Source organism: Spermophilus citellus (assembly GCF_964194105.1).
Source record: "Spermophilus citellus genome assembly, chromosome: 10".
NCBI classification, from domain to species: domain Eukaryota; kingdom Metazoa; phylum Chordata; class Mammalia; order Rodentia; family Sciuridae; genus Spermophilus; species Spermophilus citellus.
The window spans coordinates 48,876,815-48,896,975 of record NC_138197.1 but is presented as its reverse complement, the minus strand read 5'-3'; the positions used below and the strand labels follow the sequence as shown (position 1 = coordinate 48,896,975).

The 20,161-nt window shown below is 33.2% G+C and overlaps 1 protein-coding gene across 1 annotated transcript in view; it reads left to right on the top strand.

Annotated features, from left to right (window-relative positions):
• SOX5 (SRY-box transcription factor 5) overlaps positions 1 to 20,161 on the top strand; it is a 393,350-nt gene that overhangs the window by 321,262 nt on the left and 51,927 nt on the right. The gene's annotated exons all lie outside the window — the stretch shown is intronic.

The following is a 20,161-nucleotide window of genomic DNA, read 5'->3' as shown; positions in this document are numbered from 1 at the left end:
GGCATGGTATAGATGTAATTTTAGATATGTCACCCATCCACTGAGATTATCATGTAAAGAAGCAAAGATAATAATAGTATTAGAAGTAAGACTATTTAGAAGCAGTTTTGGTTTTGCAGTTAAGAAGCATGTGGAACACATGGAAGGAGATTGGGAAAGTTCATGTAGTGTATGTTTCAGCTTAAACGGAGAAAGAAGCAGAAAAAATTGATTCAAAATGTTTTTTTTTTTATTTTAAGCCTTACATATATGATGTTTTATGAATAAATTAAGCTTTCTGTGAACAATATAAGAGTGACAGTTAAGTAGTATTCCATGAAACTACTCAGGAAAAATAACTGCAAATTTTTGACCATGTTAGAAAATAGGAAATGGAACACTAACAACAGTTAATTTACCCCAAAATTATTTTTTTCTGAACTATGTAGAAAATTGCTTGTGATATCCTTTCCATGGATGGAGATGATGAAATATATCAAGAGTAACAGGGTAAGAGTAGTTACAACAGTGGAAAGGAACACGGAGAAGAGGAGTAGAAAATATCAAAAGAGAAATATATAACAGCTTATTTTTTAAAAAGTCTTTCTCCAAAAACTTGGCAACTCCTCTAGGATATCTTTCCAAGTTACATACTATTCCAGAGGGAATTGGGAATGAAAAAGGGATCAATGGACTAGGAAAGGCCACTCCAGCATCTACCTTCCCATAACTTTCAAGTCCTTTTCTATATTAATAAGAGAAAATCACATTAAGGGTGTAACTTAACCTGGAAAGAGACCTTGGACCATGATTCACAGTAATATGTGTAAATACATAGCAAAAAATATTGTACACCCTGTAGTGACATTAGGGAATACACATAAGCCACGTTTAAGGTCTGTTTCGGCTGTTTAATGGACCTTGCGTGTTCTGTGCTTAATGCGTGTCTAAGGTCTGGTCTGCTTTTCTTTATAATCACAGCAGCATGTAAATTTTTAAAACTCAGTAATAATTATTTACTGAACAAAATTTAATTTTAAAGCAGTGATATTTTGGTGTCTCCATGGACCAGCAGTTTTAATGTATTCTATGTACAGGCTAACTTTGTGTAAAATAAATAGCTGTTACACCATAGTCCTTGTCACATGCAGATAGCTCTGTGAGCTATTGTGTTCCCTTGATTTACTTGTGTGATTTCACATCATGTTTCATTATTATGCATTGTATGAGGATGCTTCATTTTAGGATTTTAAGATCCATAGTTCAATTTTAAATAGCTGATGGGTTAAACGTTTTGTCGTTAATATCTACTCATTAAATCACTTTTACAAATAATCACAAAGCTTTTGATGCCAGTCTCATCTGTTTATGCTTTTATTCATTTATCTATTCATTCATTCATTCATTCAACCAGCCATGCAAATGCTTATTGAGCAATTTCTACAATGATACTTTTGTAGGTAATCCTGGCAAGTACAAAAGTGATCTGAAGTTTTGCTTTGCCGTTATTAGGAGTCTTCTTTATGAATTATATGGTTCTATATGCTCATAGAGCACTATAAACTCTGTGCAAAGGAGGCCAATTATTTTAATAATGTTAAAATTCTGCCACATCTTATGATTTTATATACCTCTATGTATTTAATATTAGTAAAAGAATAATTAATATTAGTTAATTTAATATTAGTGAAAGAGTAGATTATGTTTCTATTGTTATATATAATTTAAAATATATTTTGTCTTTTATCTTTGAAGTTCAGTTATTTTTTGAAATTAGCCTTCATGAGCTTTCTGTCATATAAATTTAAGAAAAAAAGCAGGTATTATATTTCCTTCCGTCTGCAATTGTAAAATATGTAAAGTTTAACAAAGTCTCTCTTTTTAAATGACAGTGACAATATAATAAAATATGTCCTTCCCTTGCTCATTGTCCTCCACCATAGTTTACAACCAATTTTATTGTCAGAAAAGATTTCTTTATGTGCTTATGTTAATTTAACTCTGCAGTAAAATGTAGTGAATTAAAAATAGCCACAACAAGAAGTATCATGCACTTTAATGAAGAACATAGCAAAAAAAAATAAATAAATAAAACTAGCAATAAATAAAGAACACCCATTACAATATAGGAATTTTCTTTCTTGTTGCATAGAATTGACATTTACACATAGCATAGTAAACATTTTGACTTCACAGAGCTATTTCATTCACGTATAATAGCTATCATTTATTATCATATTTATGTTTATAAACAATCAATTTTTAGAGGCTCAGGGTATTTGCTGTGTGTTTTATTGGCAAATTTCATGTTTATCTTACTATAAAATAGAATTATTTTATTTAAGGATTTTGTGTTGTCTACATACCTACCTGGCATAAACCAAATTGATGGTTTAGAATAAAAGATTTGCTGTTTAGGGCAATGGAATCATAAGTCGTAGCCAGGCAATGATGTAAGGATAATGATCTTATTGATAGCTGTCAAAATTCATACTGTGTTCTGAGTTTTACTGGCTGCCCGTCTTCCTGGGTGTGCCTTTGCCTTTGAGTCACAACTCCAGAGAAGGACACAAACAAAACTTATTTGCAATTTGCAAAAAATGGAAGGGGGGAATCAAAAGGAGGGGGCTCCAAAAGACTGTAAAATTGTACAGCATGAGTCCTCTGATGCATGCTGTTTTCAATCTGCTGTGTGCCAGTTGGAGGCTCAGGGAGTGTGTGCGCGCGAGAGAAAGGATAATGCTGAGAAATGATAGAGTGGCTGTGACCTCCAAGCTCAGCCTGGAAATCCAAGACATTGATTTCACTTAGCATTCCTGCTGAGAAATCTGGCGGAGTTCAGTTGTAATAAAAGAACAAGATTCTGTTCTAATGGTAATGGCGTATGACAGACATATCACTTTGTCTGTCCTCAGCACCAGAGAGTGCAGAATTGGAGAAAGGTCACCTGACCTGCCTGTGGTGTTGTACAGTGCTGTACTGAGCTTTGAACTGCCGACTAGGAACATAATTATTTATAATATTAAATGGTAAAGAAACCTTTAAGAGGACTCACAGTGAACTTCTAAATACTACACACAGGAATTGTATTTTGTAAATGTGGAAAAAAGGAAAAGAAATCTGGTCTATTCAAAAATTTGCATTTGAGAACAGGGCAGCCTTGCTTACTGACTTACATGTCCTTAAACTTACTGTCTGTGAACTATTTGCATTAATGCCTGATATATTATCATTGGTTAATTTCTTAATGCCTTGATTTCATTAGCCATGTGCCACATGTACATTTTTATCATCTAATTTGCTTTGATAGTATGATAGAGAATTAAGACCATCAGCATGTTTTTAAAATTTCTCAGCAGTTATAATCTTTCTAAATACATGGACACTTGTCTCCTTATCAGTCATTTAAATTTTCTCCTCTGGATCCCACTCCACAATTACATTTTTTTATTGAATAACTAAAGTAAATATATTTAGCTCTTGATGGAGATTCTCCTAGCTTGTGAGTCTTCACAGCCAAGTTGATGGCTAAGTATTGGTAAATAACATTGAATGAAAGTATAACATCATGAACTTTTGGGCATAAGAAATACTGTGTAGAAAAGTTTACAAACAATCCTGCTCTGAAAATAAGGAAAAATAATTTAATGTATAATTGAGTAATATTTGGAGCTTGAATCCTATATATAATAATGTTGTTTTGAGTTGCTCAAATGCCCTAACAAGTATTTAAATTTGTTGTCAGTTTAAATTCTGGATGGACCAATATATTTTGTATATAGCAACTTTCATATTTGTACCACATATTGTCTATATAAAGATATTTTGCAATTTTTTTGCCATGTTGTAAGATCCTAGAAAGCCTTTGATTTGTGATAGTAAGTGATCTTTTCATACATTTGTTTTCTAATAAATTATTCTAAACAAATAGAGCCAATATCATGTTTAAAGTAAATCAGAAGAAATGTATGCTATTTCATACAAGACTCCCATAATTGTTAGTTTTGAATAGCTTTATAATTTTTATGTTATCAAATCTTCCTTTGTCCATAGCTGTGCTAAACACCTGAACTTCAATTTTTAAGTGATTTACTATTGTAAGAGTATAACCACCCCTTGGGAAAATTTGAAGGGCAACTTGTAAATCTACTGAATACCTCTTGGTATTCGGTAGAAACCCATATATTGCCTGCAGCAACTAAGAACAGCTAGTGCGAAAAGCTGATGACATGAGAGAATTCCTGGGTGCTTTTCTTTTAACCTTGCTGTGACCCTAGTCATACCCCTAGTCACAGTTGTGTCTCTATCAATGGCACGAACACACAGATTGTCCAAATCAATTTTTTTGTTCTTTTCAAATACTTCTGGCAGTGATGTTCCCATTTGCTCAGCAGTAGCACCTGGGAGTTATGACAAGGAAAAGAAATGTTTCTCTGACAAGCCAGAAATGGCCCCAACAAGCTGACCAGACACAATCAGATTGTTTCTGCTGCAATATCCTTATAAATATTGCTTCAGATTTAAGAGGAAGAGCTGGAAATTTTTGTTATCTGATCCACTTTCACAGGCACAGTAATGAAGATCTTTTCCGACTTGGTGGCCAGTGTTTGTCTTAGTGATATCAATTGTGCCAATGACTCCTATCAGGCACCTATTTTATGCTGTAATGGACCAATCAGATAGTTTCATGCTATCATGATATGGATATCAAACATATCCATATACTCTGATCTTCAAGGTAGATTTCTGTAGTTTAATACTGTGAGTTACAAACTGGTATACATACAAGATTATTTAATGATATGCTGGGAGTGTGGGAAATCAGAGGATAATCAAAATTCAAATCTGTTCTAACAGATTTGGGAAATGAAGACATTTTTAGTAACTTGAGACAATGTTTTATAATGCCAAGTGGGACGAAAGGCAAAATACAAAAGCATTTATACGATATAACAACAACCAATTCTACCACCACCAACGCAAAGTATAAAGGCAAATTATATTTAGTATTATAACAAAAGCACTCTTTAAAGACAAGACATCAAGGAAATTTCCTAAGTTTGAAATGAACTAGCAAGTGCTAAGGGCACCACAGGAATATTTCCATGGTGAAAAGTTCAAAATGCAATGCTCAATATAACTTTAACCTCATTTTATATTTTTCATATTTCATCTGCCCATAAATAATTTTGAGTAGTAGTAGTTTCTAGAAGTATTATTTCCAATGTGTAGAAGTCCTTAGACTACCACTGTTTGACTTATTCTTAGAGTTTTTCAGGTCAAGATCTCAACTAATCATTACTCACTGTGCAGGCTAGGATTGGTCTCTGAACACAGTGCCCCAAAGTAATCCTTTAGTGCTGAAATAGTATATTAACAAAAGAGTAAAACTATCATTAACCTCTGTATGTCAGGATCAAATAAAATCACTGATCCATTCTAAAACTGTTGGGCCTGATATTTTTTGCAGATTCCATTTCTCCTACAACTTCAGAACAGAATGAGATTAGCTTCAGCCGATTATGACTGCATTGGAATTGGCCATTTCCTATTCTTATGCTTTAAACACTGTCTGGAAAATCAATTAAATGCTAGAATGTCCCTATTACTTTGCTGTGCATAGCTGCTTTGTGCTTTATTGAATAGCTGTTGAACATCCCCTTCTCTGTATATCCATATCTGTAAAATAACTATTTTGTGAGCCTTTGAAATGTGCTATATGGATGTGCCATACTTAAGAGGTACATTTGTTTGAGAAGGAAACACCCCATGGAGTTAAACCGTAAATATGGCCGTTATCATCATCATCATCACTTCCTGGGTGGGACATATTTACAGTGGATGTAACATAGTTGCCCTCTCATTTTAAATAAAATAGTTTTCTTTTTGTAGTCCCATGTTTCTAAAGTGAAATATATTAATGAAGCGTTCGCAACAGAACCCCCATGATGAGGTTCCCCCTTCCCTTTTCATCTATATGCAGCTAATGGCAATCTCAGACAGGTAGGTACTTAACACAGGCTTTTCTGAGATCAGTGTTATCATATGTCTAAAAGGTCATTTGCCAATATGTTTTTATGATGTGGAAGGGGGTTGTTGGTCTCATTTGTATCATAAAAATAATGATAAAACAAAGAAACAGACTCATATAATCCAAGCACTAAATGAAAAGGCAAAATATACAGAGGGATTCAGGTAATGTCCTCTGAATCCCACTGGCCTAGTTTCTGGTATACTGATTTTGTTTTGACAGGAAGCTGTCTCAAACACAGCATGATGAGCCATGTTAAAGCTTTTTAATAAACTGTGGGGAAAGAAGGGGATGTTGAACATATGCCTGCATAGGAAGACCCACAGAATGATATTTTGTAAGTGAAATTTGCCCTTTAAAAATAGAGTTAACCCCAAGGAGATCCCCTGTCTAAAAAGCTGTATGTTTAAAACATTTTAATCTAAAGTATAAAAGGATGTCACAGATAGGAGTATGTCCTACAATCTCAGTGAACTAGTCAGCGAAAAATGCTGAGTCATGAACATATCAGAGACAGAGAACACAGGAAGTGCACTCACCTATGGTTAGCTAGCTTTGGGGGAATTACAATTTCCGCTTCCTAAATCATACTTCAAAAGAGTTGAAATCCTCCACTCATTATCCTAAATTGTTGACCAATTATTTGAGCTGTTGCTAACTGACCCTTTTCATCATCTTAGGCCTCACCATTTCAATGGAGAGTCAACATGAGACAAAGAGGACTGCTCAAAACTCAGAGTTGATTTTCCTTGTCAATGAAATATATGTTGCTTACAGTAAATTAAAAAAAAAAAAAATAGGTGGTATTTTTCCCAGAGCTATTCTAACATGTAAAATTTCCTTTAAAATTGTTTTGTGTGATGGGAAAGAATGTATATGTATGCTTGCATGTTAGATTTTCTCTGAAATTTTCTCTAGAGAGATGAAAGATTTCTATTAATATTTTTAAATGTTACCAAACAGAGCAGAAAGAAATCAATACAGAAATTCAACAGAGGTAGATGTGAGAGTTAAAAAACAGAGAGAGAACAATTTAAACAAGACAGGTCCAAACTCAGTCTTCAAAAGTTTATGATTATTTAAAAGTGTGTAATATATTTTATTTATAGAATCATGGAAGATTAAATCAGAAGAAAGCCCAGAAGTTATTCAGTTCAACAAACAGTAACTCAGTCACAGGTGACTTTGCCTCTGTCTAGATTCCTACAATGACAGGGATCCCACCACTTTCTGAGAGAGCATTATTTTATTCAGAATAACATTGTCACAATGTTTTTGTTTAAGTAAAGCTGTAACCAACTTTCCAGAATTTTATCTTGTTCCATTGAACAAGAATTAACAATTCTATTTGTTAGTTCTTGTTTAGTTCCCAGTGACAGAAAACTTACCCCAAACTGGGTTAAGCAAAAAGAAAGTGTATTTACTTATATTAAGATGAAAAAAAAAAATGTTCTAACTTCAGGTCTAGCTTAATCGGGAGCCCAGATAAAATCGCATGGAGTTGGTGTGTAATTATTACCTCTGTTCCTTACTCTCTTCTTCTCAAAGGACTGCCTCTCTTCAGTGTTCTGTAGCACCCTGTGCTTACACCTGCCATTCACTGATTCAACATGGATTAATTTATGCCCACCATGTACCAAGTTTAGCTAAAGGCAGTAGAACTACTGCTGTGAACAAAGTTGTTCAGTCTCTTAAGACTTTTCAGTTTAATGGGAAGAGACAAACTCTAAGCAATTAAACAAATCAATAGCTTTATATTTGGTAAGTGAAAAAAATAAAACTTGGTAAAAGGTACAGAGTGCCAAGGACAAAGTACTAGGCCTTCTTGAGAAATAGTATTCAGGGAAGCCCTTTCTCTGGTTCAGTCCAGAAAAGGCAGACCTGCAGAGGTCTAAGAAAAGAATGTTCCAAACTGGTGGATCAGCAACTGCAAAGACCCCAATCTGGGAATGAGACTTTGAATTCAAAGTTCAGAGGAAAGGCTGGATATCTGAAATGTAGTGGACGTGAGGGAGGGAGTGTGATAAGGAATGAGGTTAGGAAATGAGAAGGACCAAATTGTACAAGATTTTCTCATGTAAAGGATTTGTTTAGAATACAGTACTTCCTTTGGAACATTCTGGAATATGTGTCCTAATGACATCCTTGACATTGCTGTTGGACAGAGAAGGCAGTCTAATTTGAAAATACCTATGAATTGACCACATCAGTGTTAGAGTCCTAGGACCTGAGGTGGAAGTGGACACCATAGAGTGATCATACAGCATAGAGTACTTAGTGAGGGATATGATACGGTACACAGACTGAAAGAGACAGTCACACACAGCTTAAGAAGGGCAGCAAGTAAAGGCCATCAGGATGGATTTATCCTGGCATATTTCCTGACTCTTTTTATTTTTCAGATCTCCCTACTTATCAAGGACTTTTTTATTAATAATTTTTTTAAAGTACAATTGGTAGTACTTGTAACCATCCATATGAAACAAATTGTAAGGCCTGTTTCTTGGAGTTATTTTTCAGCATTAGTGACCCATGAGTATTGATGTTAAAACGTTCACCTTAAAAATTATAGTTGTTATATTCTAGTGCTTATTAAGAATTTTGGGACTCCTTTATTCCTTAATGTGTTTTGAGCAGGCTAACAAGCTGTACCAAAACAAACAAAACAAACAAGCAAACAAATAACCCTATTTTCTGATTAACTTGCTCTTTGATTTTGATACTTTTTAAATTTTCAATTTTTACCCATAACTTATAATAACCCAGTATGCTTTCAAAAGATCTTCCAATTTCAACATACTTCCAGGTACCTTTAAAAACAAATATCACTGGAAAATGCATTCCAATCCTAAAATAACTGAAGCAGGGTAGTTTTTCAATTATGAATAGCATTGTTTTTGTCCCTGGGATATTTTTGCAAACTCTCCTGAGTTGGATATTTACAGGGAACAGTTTTATTTCATTATCTTCCTCTGCCCATCTTTTTCTGTTTCTTCTATCATTCCTCCTTTTTCCTCTGCCTCCCTTCCTTCTTTCTTCTCTCCAGTTATAGGCTTTTTAAAAGTCACAACTCCTCTTATATAAGCATTCAATGTCACTCATTTAAACACAAGTACATACACACAAAAAAACTTCTGTAATGTTTCTGTAAAATGTCAATAGATAAAAGAGATTATTTTCTTGTTTAATCTTTTTTTCATTACATGACTTATTTAAGCATATACTTTCATGATGCACTTAATATTAAATTTATATTACTGATATTGATTTATATACAAAGATCTCTGAATAAGCCTATTGTATTATTTTCCATAAAGTGAGATATATTTTTAGCTATACCTTTTGTACATTTACTGATGCACATAGCAATGTGGACATGACATAGCAATGTGGACAGTTCATTTATGGAACCATAAAGACTATTTTAATCCAGAGACTGTCCAAAAAGTTCTAAGATAATGAAGTTCTCCATTATCAATAATATAGTTTCCAATTATGCTAATAATCAAGTGAAGAACACAGACATTCTTAATTATGATTTTTAAAACAAAGACCAGAAATTGTATGACTTGATTAGTATTAAATGTGTGTGGGGGGAGGAAATGTCTTCAGCAGATGCTCAGTTAATGTTGCAATTTGCATGGACTGTAAATTTAGGGTCTGCTTAATATGATCAGAGGAATTTTCAAGCACATATCCTTTATCTCATATATCATATGATTTGAGAATATACAAACACAATACATTTAAAATATAGAGTGACTCCTTTATTTTTTGGAAATAGAGAATAATATTGAAACCTTTCTTTTTAATTTAGAATATTTTTAAAATTTTTGTATATTAAAATAAGAATTTTGCTCATTAAGGAATACGTCTAAATAAAATATCAAGAGGAAGGTAGAAATTTCCCCAAACCTGAATCCTGTACCTAAGGTTGCCATGGGAACAATGTGCCCCTTTCCCAGTCCTGAACCTTCTTATAGATAATATAATTGGATGCTTCTTAGGATTGCATACTCCCCCCTTGTGAGTTACAGGACTTAAAATTATATTATTGCACAGCTTTTGGCAGTTGTTACTTCTAGCAACAGACCAGCTCATTCATTGGGTGACTCTTTTGAGAACCCAAGTTTAAGAAATACTGTTTATTATTTTGATTTTTCAAAGGAATAAAGGTGATGTCTCTAAAGAAAATAAAGACCAAAATTTTATTTTCAGGTTTCATATTGCCAAATTAATATGTAGGAAAATATGTATACTCAAAAACATTGAAAAACTTATTTCTCCCCCAATTATTTGTGAATACCAGAAAAGACTAATTATGTTATATATGTTTTTTCCAAAACCATAAATTGTGTGTTATTAAAGCTCTGTTGCAATGTTTTGCAAAACCATTACCAGCTTTGGGTCTGTAAGAGACTTTCTTTTGAACTGGACCTTTCAAGAGCCAAGGAATCTTGTTTCTTCTAGTTTATTATATAATTTGAGCTGTTATGTTTGTTGTGCAATTTTGATGACTTTTGGCAGTGTAGATATTTCATAAATGGGAGAAAAAGAAATTGAGACCAAAAATAGAAAGGATGAAATGCTGAAAAAATTCTTGTCTTGTGGTATTTCCAGTAGCACTTAAAATAACATCAGAAAAAATACTGTTGTGAAGTATGTTTAAAAAAGCATTATGACAGCAACAGGAATGTCCTTAAATAGGTACAGATTTGTGTTCTATACTTCTCTATGCAATTCTTTTGAGGATCAAAGTTACATTTTAAGTCAGTGGGAGCTCAATATTCAGGCCAACCCTACATGAGTATAGGGCAAGACAAGAATTTTGGGTCAAATGATGGAATTTTTAGTGCCAATTTTCATGCAAATAGTGCTGTCATTTATCTAAAATATAATGATGGTTCTGATACAATTTTAAGAAAAGGTCTGGGTAATTTTGGTTTGGTTTGGTTTTTCTTGTCTTTTTGCATTAGCATTCATGGAGTTACACTGAGCTAGAATTCTGACCTATTACATCTGGAATTATAGTTGTGGACTTGGAAAAAATAAGCGAAGGACAGATCAGTTCTGTAAGATGGATCATATTTAAAAAATTCCTTTGTCAAATGAATTTTAAGTAGCTGACCCTTAATATGCTTTCAATAAATTGTGTATGAGATTAAATATCTGTGTCATAACAACTCAATAATATGAAGTGAACCCTTAGTTATCACTACTTTTGATTTAGTTTTTATCATATATGTGTTTGCGAAATTACATGTATTAATAGAAGATGACTTAAGATAATATGTCTATATAGGAATTTTATTTTTAAAAAATCAGTAACATATTTTTCATCTATTGTAAGATAAACTTTTGGGATATTTTTGTAGCCATATTTCTTTCTAGAATTTTGGGCATGTAAAATGAAGCATTTTGAATTTAATTAGACAAAATGAAATATTAAAGCATGTTTTTAAAATATCCTTTCAAAATGTTCTTAAGACCATTTAAGGTATAAGACCCTCTTAAAACACACAGTTAATAATATATAACTTGTTCTGAATAAGATATATTCTGCTTAAAAAAAATGATATGTTTCTTCACTGATTTATATAATTTTAAAAAAGTCATGTAAGGAACCTCGTCCATGGATGAAGTTTCTAGAGACACAGAAGATGTCAAAACATTTATTAAATTTTTTTTAGTAAACCTTTTTAAGCATCTGTGACATATGTGCTGGGAACTATGGTAAAATAAAAAAAGGGTTATAACACTGTACAACGCAAGGGGGGAGGCAGATAACACACAAAATGCTGGGGGCAAAGTGCCACTCAATAATAATATGGAAAAAAGCCAGTTATTACCTACCCTGAGAAGAAATAGGAAAACAGGAGGATAAAGACATGGCTTTCCAAAGACATGAGATTTTGAATACTCTTGAAGGACAGCCTGGGCTGAGTCACAAAGGTATAAAGGATTGGGGTACATGGATTTGGACTTAATTTTGAAGAAAGAAGTATGGTGGAATGTGATGCATTTCTAGAACTTTGTGAGTGAACTCAAGTGGAATGAAAATGCAAAGATGAAATGTCTTAAAGTTGGGGTCTAATTTCTTACCTTGACCTTCTGTGATCTAGTTTCACCTATCTCACTAACCTAGTTTTATACTTCTGCCTTTCTCCCATGTCCCAGAAATTTATTTTCCAAATAGATCTCTTCTTTTTGCTCCTGTTAGTGCCACTCTACTTCTCTAGAGTGCTGTTGCAATCTTAATTCCATTCCCCTCCTTGTCTGGCACGTGCTGAATATTATCTCTCTGAACAATCACTTCTATAAAGAACTGGTTGTTCCATGACATGTGACCCCACTGCACAAGCACATGCTTTAGAAGCATATGAGTAAACACCTTATAACGCTTTGGTTCACTTGTCTTCCTTTTAGTGATTGGATATCCCTTGAGGGCAGGGAAGGATCATATCTTATTCATCCTGGGCACCAGGCATAGTACTTCGCCTGTAATCATTGCTATGTTTCTTTTAGAAAAATGAGCAATCAAAGGTCAGTGGCTCACATTATTGGAGGATAATCTCTATTCAGCATGAGCAAAACATGCTTGTACCTAGGATAAGTTCTACTATGTAGAGAGGCCTTTTTCCATCAAAAGATCATAGAACCTAAAACTTGTTTACCCTGTTAGAGTTTGTCAGATACAATGTATTTAGGAAATATTCTGATCGTTGGGGAAATATTATTTGTAGTGAAGCAAGCATTACTTACCAGACCTTATTGATCTGAATGAAGTACTCACTGTTTGACTCTCTGATTGTGAATTGGCTTTTTCAGGTATCTTGAAATTAGGAAAAGCATGCCCTTAAAATACTCAGCAACAGTTTTAATTAATTAATTGGCATTTTATCTTTTACATTAGCCTTATGAGTTTGTTTACTGTGAATCCATATTTGAGTAACTGGCTTCTCTTACATTTGCTACAGAATTAAGTGAATGTTGAAATGAAAGACAAAGGCTTGTACCAGTATTTTCTAGTTTTGTTATATTGTTTAATTGATAGTCCAAATAAACTTTTAGAAAAGAGAATTTTGGGTTGCCCCCCCTTTGATCATCTTTGTAAGATTGCCCTTCTCTGCTTCTCTTTTATGCCAAACAATCTAGCTCAAAATTGGTAGAGAGATACCTCCTCCATATACAGACTTATTTGTTCATATTATATATGTGCATATTTTATATATATATAATATATATATATATTCCATCCAAAGCTAGAAAAGTCAAAATTACAGATTCATTCTATTTTTCCAAAACAGCATTCAAGATAAGATAAAAATCTAAAGCAAATACACTTTCTTTTTCCTTACTTCATTCTAAATAGTGTGATCAAAACTCTTCTGTTTCAATGTCATTGTGGTTGTTTTATTAAAATCTTTTATACTACCCAAACTGTGAATTGTAATTATTCTGGTAATGTTATGGGCTGGGAAAAATTAAACATGAGGCATTACAGCTGAGTTTCACTACACATTAATTATTTTAATTGACTATTTCTTAAATGAATATCTGATAAATCAATCTTACAATTCCTCATGCTTCATGACATGCTTAACTCAATACAGACACTTAGGAATCATTATGCTGTGAGAGCTTTAATACAAATTCAAGATCATTATAATTAAAATCAAACTCTTACCTGATCCTAAGTATTAAGCCTTTTCATTTTTATTTGAATTTTCTTTGGCCTGTATCTTGGATTTAATATTATAACATTGATAGGCAGAATAAGTAATCTGCTAAACATCCTCAATATATTGAGAAAAAACTATTTTGTCTCCAGGATATGGCTTTAATTGACATTCTGTATAAATAGTGATCACCTCTTAGAATTCTTTAAAGACATCCTTCCCTCCTGGTCACTGCCATGAAGACAAAGAATGCCTTAATGACTCTGTTGAGGTTATCATTAAATAAAGGAGATTTGCAGGCTTCAGCTATAAATCACCATGAAATGGCCTGTGGGTTACCTTTGACATACTCATTTGAAGTAAACTGGGATGGATTCATAACCTTTGGTCAAGCCAGTAGGTGGGCTAAAGGTCTCCTCCATCCTGTCCTTCATTTCTTATAGGATTGGTTCCTCTCTAAATGTCTAGAAAGGATTTAATTGTATGTAAATTGCCATGTGTTTTAAATTGAAATGAAACAGGTCCATTGAAATAATAGTGTTAAGGATATTTATGGTGTTTACTTGAATTTCAAGTAAATATTTACTTTTTATACAAACCTTAGTTATATGAATACATTTGGAATTTAATTAAAACTACTTTGTAAAATATTTCATAATCTGTTATCATAAAATGTTACCATGATCCAGACCAGTATTAACCAAATTGAATGTGTGGTCCCTATCATATAGGGTATAAAAATTCTTTAGCATTATGAAGAAATTACATGATTTCGGTTGTTATTCTGATTTTTGAAGAATTTATGGCCTAAAAATCCTATTCCCCTTTTGGCAACTTGGCTTACTAAAGATATGACTATTGACAAATCTTTAAATGTCTCTAACCTTAGTTTCTTTATCTGGGAAATGGACTGATTATAGCACATACTCTTGCTATCAGAGTAAGATAAGACCTAATATGCAAAGGTGTTTTGTAACTTGTAGATTAAGTTTTAAATGTTAGGGAATAAAGTAAAAAGTATTAAGAAATCACTGCAAGTGAACAGCTATATAACTAAACAATATTAAAAAATTTATAGCTGTTTCTAGAACTCATTAAACATAGTTATGTTTTTATAATATTTGTTACTCCCACAAATATTCATGTAACAAACTGCATTGGGTTATACACATTTATTTCTTCTTTGGAAACCAACTCTCCTCATGACAAAATTGTATTACAAAATTTTTTGTAATTTGGAAAAGGCAAAAGTTTGTTGGTAAAAATAGCATAATTCCTGCATTCAATGAGACATACCACATGATTTTATATTTTATTTGCATTCTAATAGGTTAATAATAAGACAAGGGAAAAAATCAATCATAATTGGAAAATAATTGCTTTTGATGAATATGTTTGGGAATGGAAATTAATCTTTTCTTTTTTTTTTTTTTTTGGTGCTGGGGTTTGAACTCAGGGCATTGGGCTTGCAAGACAAGCACTCTACCAACTGAGCTATACCCCCCTGGAAATTAATCTTTTAAGTCATTTTTTGGTATTGGGGATTGTATTTAGGGCCTCACACATATTAAATACATGTTTTATTAGTGATCTGCACTTCTAGTCCCTTTTGAATAAAAATAATTTCTAAAAAAACCATCTAATCGTAAATCCCAAAGAGCAATTTTTAAAAATTTATTTATTTGTTCTAGCTTGTTATACATGACAGCAGAGTCACACATTTGTGTCTTTATACATGTACCTAGGGTAATGATGTCCACCTCATTCTACCGTTTTTTCTATCTCCATCCCTCCTCCCTTCCCTTCCTTCCCCTTTCTCCTATCTAAAGTTCCTCCATTCCTCCCATACTCCCCTCAACCCCCATTATAGATGAACATCTTCTTATCAGAGAAAACATTCAGCCCTTTGGTTTTTTGGGATTAACTTACTTTACTTAGCATGATATTTTCCAACTCCATCCATTTACCTATAAATGCCATGATTTTATTCTCTTTTAATGCTGAGTAATATTCCATTGTATATATATACCAACTGAAAGGCATCTAGGTTGGTTTCACAATGTACCTATTGTAAATTGTGCTATAAACACTGATGTGGCTGCATCACTGTAGTATGCTGTTTTTAAGTCCCCAAAGAGCAAATGTTGTAGCACTCAATGTTCCAACAACTCATGCCTTACTATATAATTATATTTTCAGAGTCTTCCAAAAGAGTGGGCTAAGGAGCCACAGAATAAGGAAATTATGTCTTTATCAAACATTCTAAAATCCAAAATCCAAATCCAGGTCATGGACTAGTAAATCAAGCACAGTAGTGATGAAGAATTCATTCTAAATAACTCAAAAATAATGAAAGACCAAAAGTTTTGTTTTCAAAAGCACTTCTTTCAAAACATTCTTTTAGATTACTTAGTGTTTCTTTATTGAAATTTCATAGCAATTTATATTGCCTTAAAATGTCCTGTCATTTATCATGTTTATATTGCTTCACCTGCTGGAATATACATTTCATCTCTCTTTCGATCTATGATTCCACTGAGAGTAATGCTAAAAGATGCTCATGAAACATTAAAGAATTAATTTACCACACAAAAAAAGTTTTTCCAGGGCAGATGGTATAACCCTTCCAATTCTGTGTTTGGAAAGAAGAATCATTAATACAGCTTTTAAACTGAAGAATGACAAATAAGTGTGTGTTAAATCAGGGGAGGTAGGAGAAGGGAGTTTCACATTTATTTTTACTTTTTTGGGGGGCTGACTCTTTTTCTCTTTCTGCAATAACTGGGGTGAAAGGGGTTTGCATGTATGACCTAGCAAAGTTTCGAGTTAAATTAATAGAAAGCCTGTCAGTAAGGAGTTGCTGACAATGGTTTCTTTGGGTGACATCTCTGACTAGAAAACAATGAGTTCCAGAGACGTCGAACCTTCAGCTCCAAAGGGAAAGCAAGGAGAAAAGGGAGCAAGGTTTGAAGACTGGGAAGAACTATAAAATTTAAGCAGTGAAAGAATTCATTTGAGGAAACTGAAATGTTACAGGGGTACATTTTATTAGTGCGTATACTCCTATTCCATTATTCACAAATCAAAATGGCATTTGCTTAGTATGCATTACATGCATTAAGTATAGATATAAAAAATTCTTAAACATTTTAATGAAAAAAAAATAGAAAAACTTAGACTTTATAGGAATTGATTCATTAACCTCAATTATTTATCTAATTAATGTTTAGTAGTAAATATTTGGTTATTTTTTTAATTCAAAGCATATGTGAACGATAAGTTAATATGCTGACACATAGCCTCAAGAAAGTTGTACCATAAATGGTAAGAGTCCTCAGATCATTAATGAAGATTCCTTTAAACAAATAGTTTTCTTAAACTATTCAAAATCTAATAATTTTGTTATCCACAATTCCAGAATACAACTTTTATGGAAACAACAAACAAAAGAAAAGGAATACAGAGATATGATTGTTACAGTCAATAGCAAGGAGTGCTACCTTAGACTTCCCTAACTTCTTGCTTTGTGTCTCATTCACCTTCAGATCTTTTATGCACACCTACATGTCCATCCTTCTCTAAGGGTCTATCCTTAGACAACTTGGCACTCATTCATTTCTCCCAAATATATACCAAAACATTAATGACTATCATTAACTGTCAGAGATCTAGAAAAATGTAAGCCCTAAGAGAACCATAAATATTTTTAAAAGAGGAGTAATTTGAGCCTTCTGAGACTCTCTCAAACATTTAATTGTATTTTGTTTCATGATCATGAATGTTCCATTAACATTTCCATTGGTATTTTTTTCCTGACTGATAGGCTATGCAGAATTCCATGTGGTATTTTTACCATTTTTTTCAGTTCTAGATGGACACAATATCTTTATTTGTTTGTTTGTTTGTTTATTGTGTGGTGCTGAGGATGGAACCCAGTGCCTCAGGCATGTTAGGTAAGCGCTCTGGCCACTGAGCCACAACCTCAGCCCACATCTTTTTTGATATAAATCCAGCATGCCATTAATTTGTTTTGATGATGTTTGCATTGTTCTTCTGTCTCCCTGATGTTAACTCCTTTGTAGTTTCAGTGGAGATGCTGGTGCACTCATTTCATACATTCAGGTACAGGTAGGGATGCCATCCCCAACACAGAGATGGCAGTAGAGTTTGCTCAGTGTAGCTTTTCTTTCTTAAGGGTTTATTTTGCAAAGCTGTATTGCTCTATGATCTCCTTTTGTTTGTGTGAATCCATTCCATCATTGATAATTTTCTAGTCCTGTCTCCTTTTTTTGCACATATTTTCAAAAGTAACTAGCAGTAAAGCAATAGTGACAAATTATTTGTAATTATAAGTTTGAGGACTGATTGGGTGGTCTAAATAAAATCACATTACATTTTCTTATACATAGAGTCACCAAATCTAACTTCTTTAAAGTGTTCTTTAAAAGCTTTTGGAGATTTATATCTAGAGGTTATGAGAAGAATTAGTGTGGTAAGAACATTAGTTCTTACTGCTCTAGGCTTCTTGGCTGAAGAACTGTTAATCATTTAAAAAGTTAATAGTAAACACCCAGATGTAACGTATACCATTAGGACAAAACTACCATCATTATCAGATTTTAAAGTTCTCTCAGGACCAGAGAATGAAGTTGAGTCTGAAACACCAGACATTTTTTACTGGCTCATGTCATAACTGTTCTCATTCAGTCTTATTTTTGACTCATATTCCTCTCATTTTTCATCTTTTCAAAGATAGAAAAATTTACTCTGCAGAATTTCTGAGTGGCTTTTCATCTGATACTGTGGCTAAAGAACTACTCATATGACATCCTTCTAAGTAAATATATGAAAACTATTTATATAGTATATTTTTGGAACATTTTAGAAATAAAGAGTATGGATTAGACAGAGAATAATCTAAAATTAAAGTCTAAAACCTAAATTGGAAATGTTAAAAGGAAGGGAGGAAAACATTCAAAGAGAAGGAAGGAAAATGTAAAATGGAATGCACCTGGCTCTACAGAGGATTATAAATAAAACTGAGGGGTTATAACAGATCACACTGCTTGGGCATGCTCACAGCCAGGCAGCTGGCTTTCCCCAGAACTTTAGTTTTCAAGGAGGAGTGATTTGTCCCCCAGGAAACATAGGCAATGTCTTGCTGTAATGACTTGGGTAAGGGTGCTACAAGTGTATAATTCTTGGGGGTAGAGTCCAGGGTAGCTGATAAGCATTTTGAAGTAGAGGAAAGCAACTCAAAATAAAGAATTATTCGGCCAATATAGTATTGAGGTTGATCAAGTGTTTCATCAAACAGGAAGGTAGACATCTTTTATGACCTAGCTTCAGAAGTCAAACTCTGCCATTTCTGCAATATCCTGTTGGTTGTATAGATCAAATCTATTCATTGTGGGAGAGTTTGACACAGGGGCTTAAAATACCACAAGGCAAGAACTATGGGGGCTAACTTGAGTGGGTATCACAGAAGGACTCTGTGGGAAGATGGCATTAATTTGGATGAAAGTATTTTACAGCTTTGTTTTTTTTTTTATTAAAAAATGAATTGAAATACGGTACTCTAGAGCCACATTTTTTATTCTTTCCTCTGTTGGGATGGATATATATGTATGAATGTGTGTGTGTAGACTATATATTATATATTATACATAATATATATTGTATAAGTTTATTTAACATATATTCTATATATGTATGTGTATGTGTAATTTATACTATTGAGGCATTAAATTAACAAAATCAGAAAATAAGGAAAATATTAACATAGTAACAGAAGAACAGAGGGTATTTTAAACAGCAAAATAAATGATGGATACTATTTGAATACCTTCAAATTAATTATGTGCCAATGATTCAAATGTAAAAGAAATGTGTAATTAGCAGATTGAAGCTAATGTCCCACAATCAACACTACTAACAAGTATACATAAAGCAAAAGTAAAATGACAAAATAAGGAAGCCCAATGAGAAACTGGAACAATAGTAGCCTCAGCTAACTAACTTAAGGCTTGCATTTAAATGAAGATCAGTTCTAATGGTAGCATCACAGCAAAAACATACCTGTCAAAGAATTACTGGAGCTCTTTGCACCTGGATAAAAAGGCATTTAGCAATTTATAAATCTGAAAGTAAGCATCTGATCATGAAGAAGGTGTTAAGCCTATGTGATGGACGTGATTTTTAGGAACCTACTTATCAAGTATGCAGTTGGATCAGACACAAATTATTAGGATTCCTAATTTGTCAGGAACTACAGAAATGATTTTAAGATTGTTTAACATAATATAAGATTATATAATGATACAAGCTTTCTTTATATTACTCTGATATATTCTCACAGATACATGCACACCATTTCTCTTCCGTCTCCCTCATGAAGGAAAGGGGAGCAGGTCCATTCCAATCTTTTTGCAGGTCCTCATGCTATTTCTGTTTTGTGTCATCTCTTCTGATA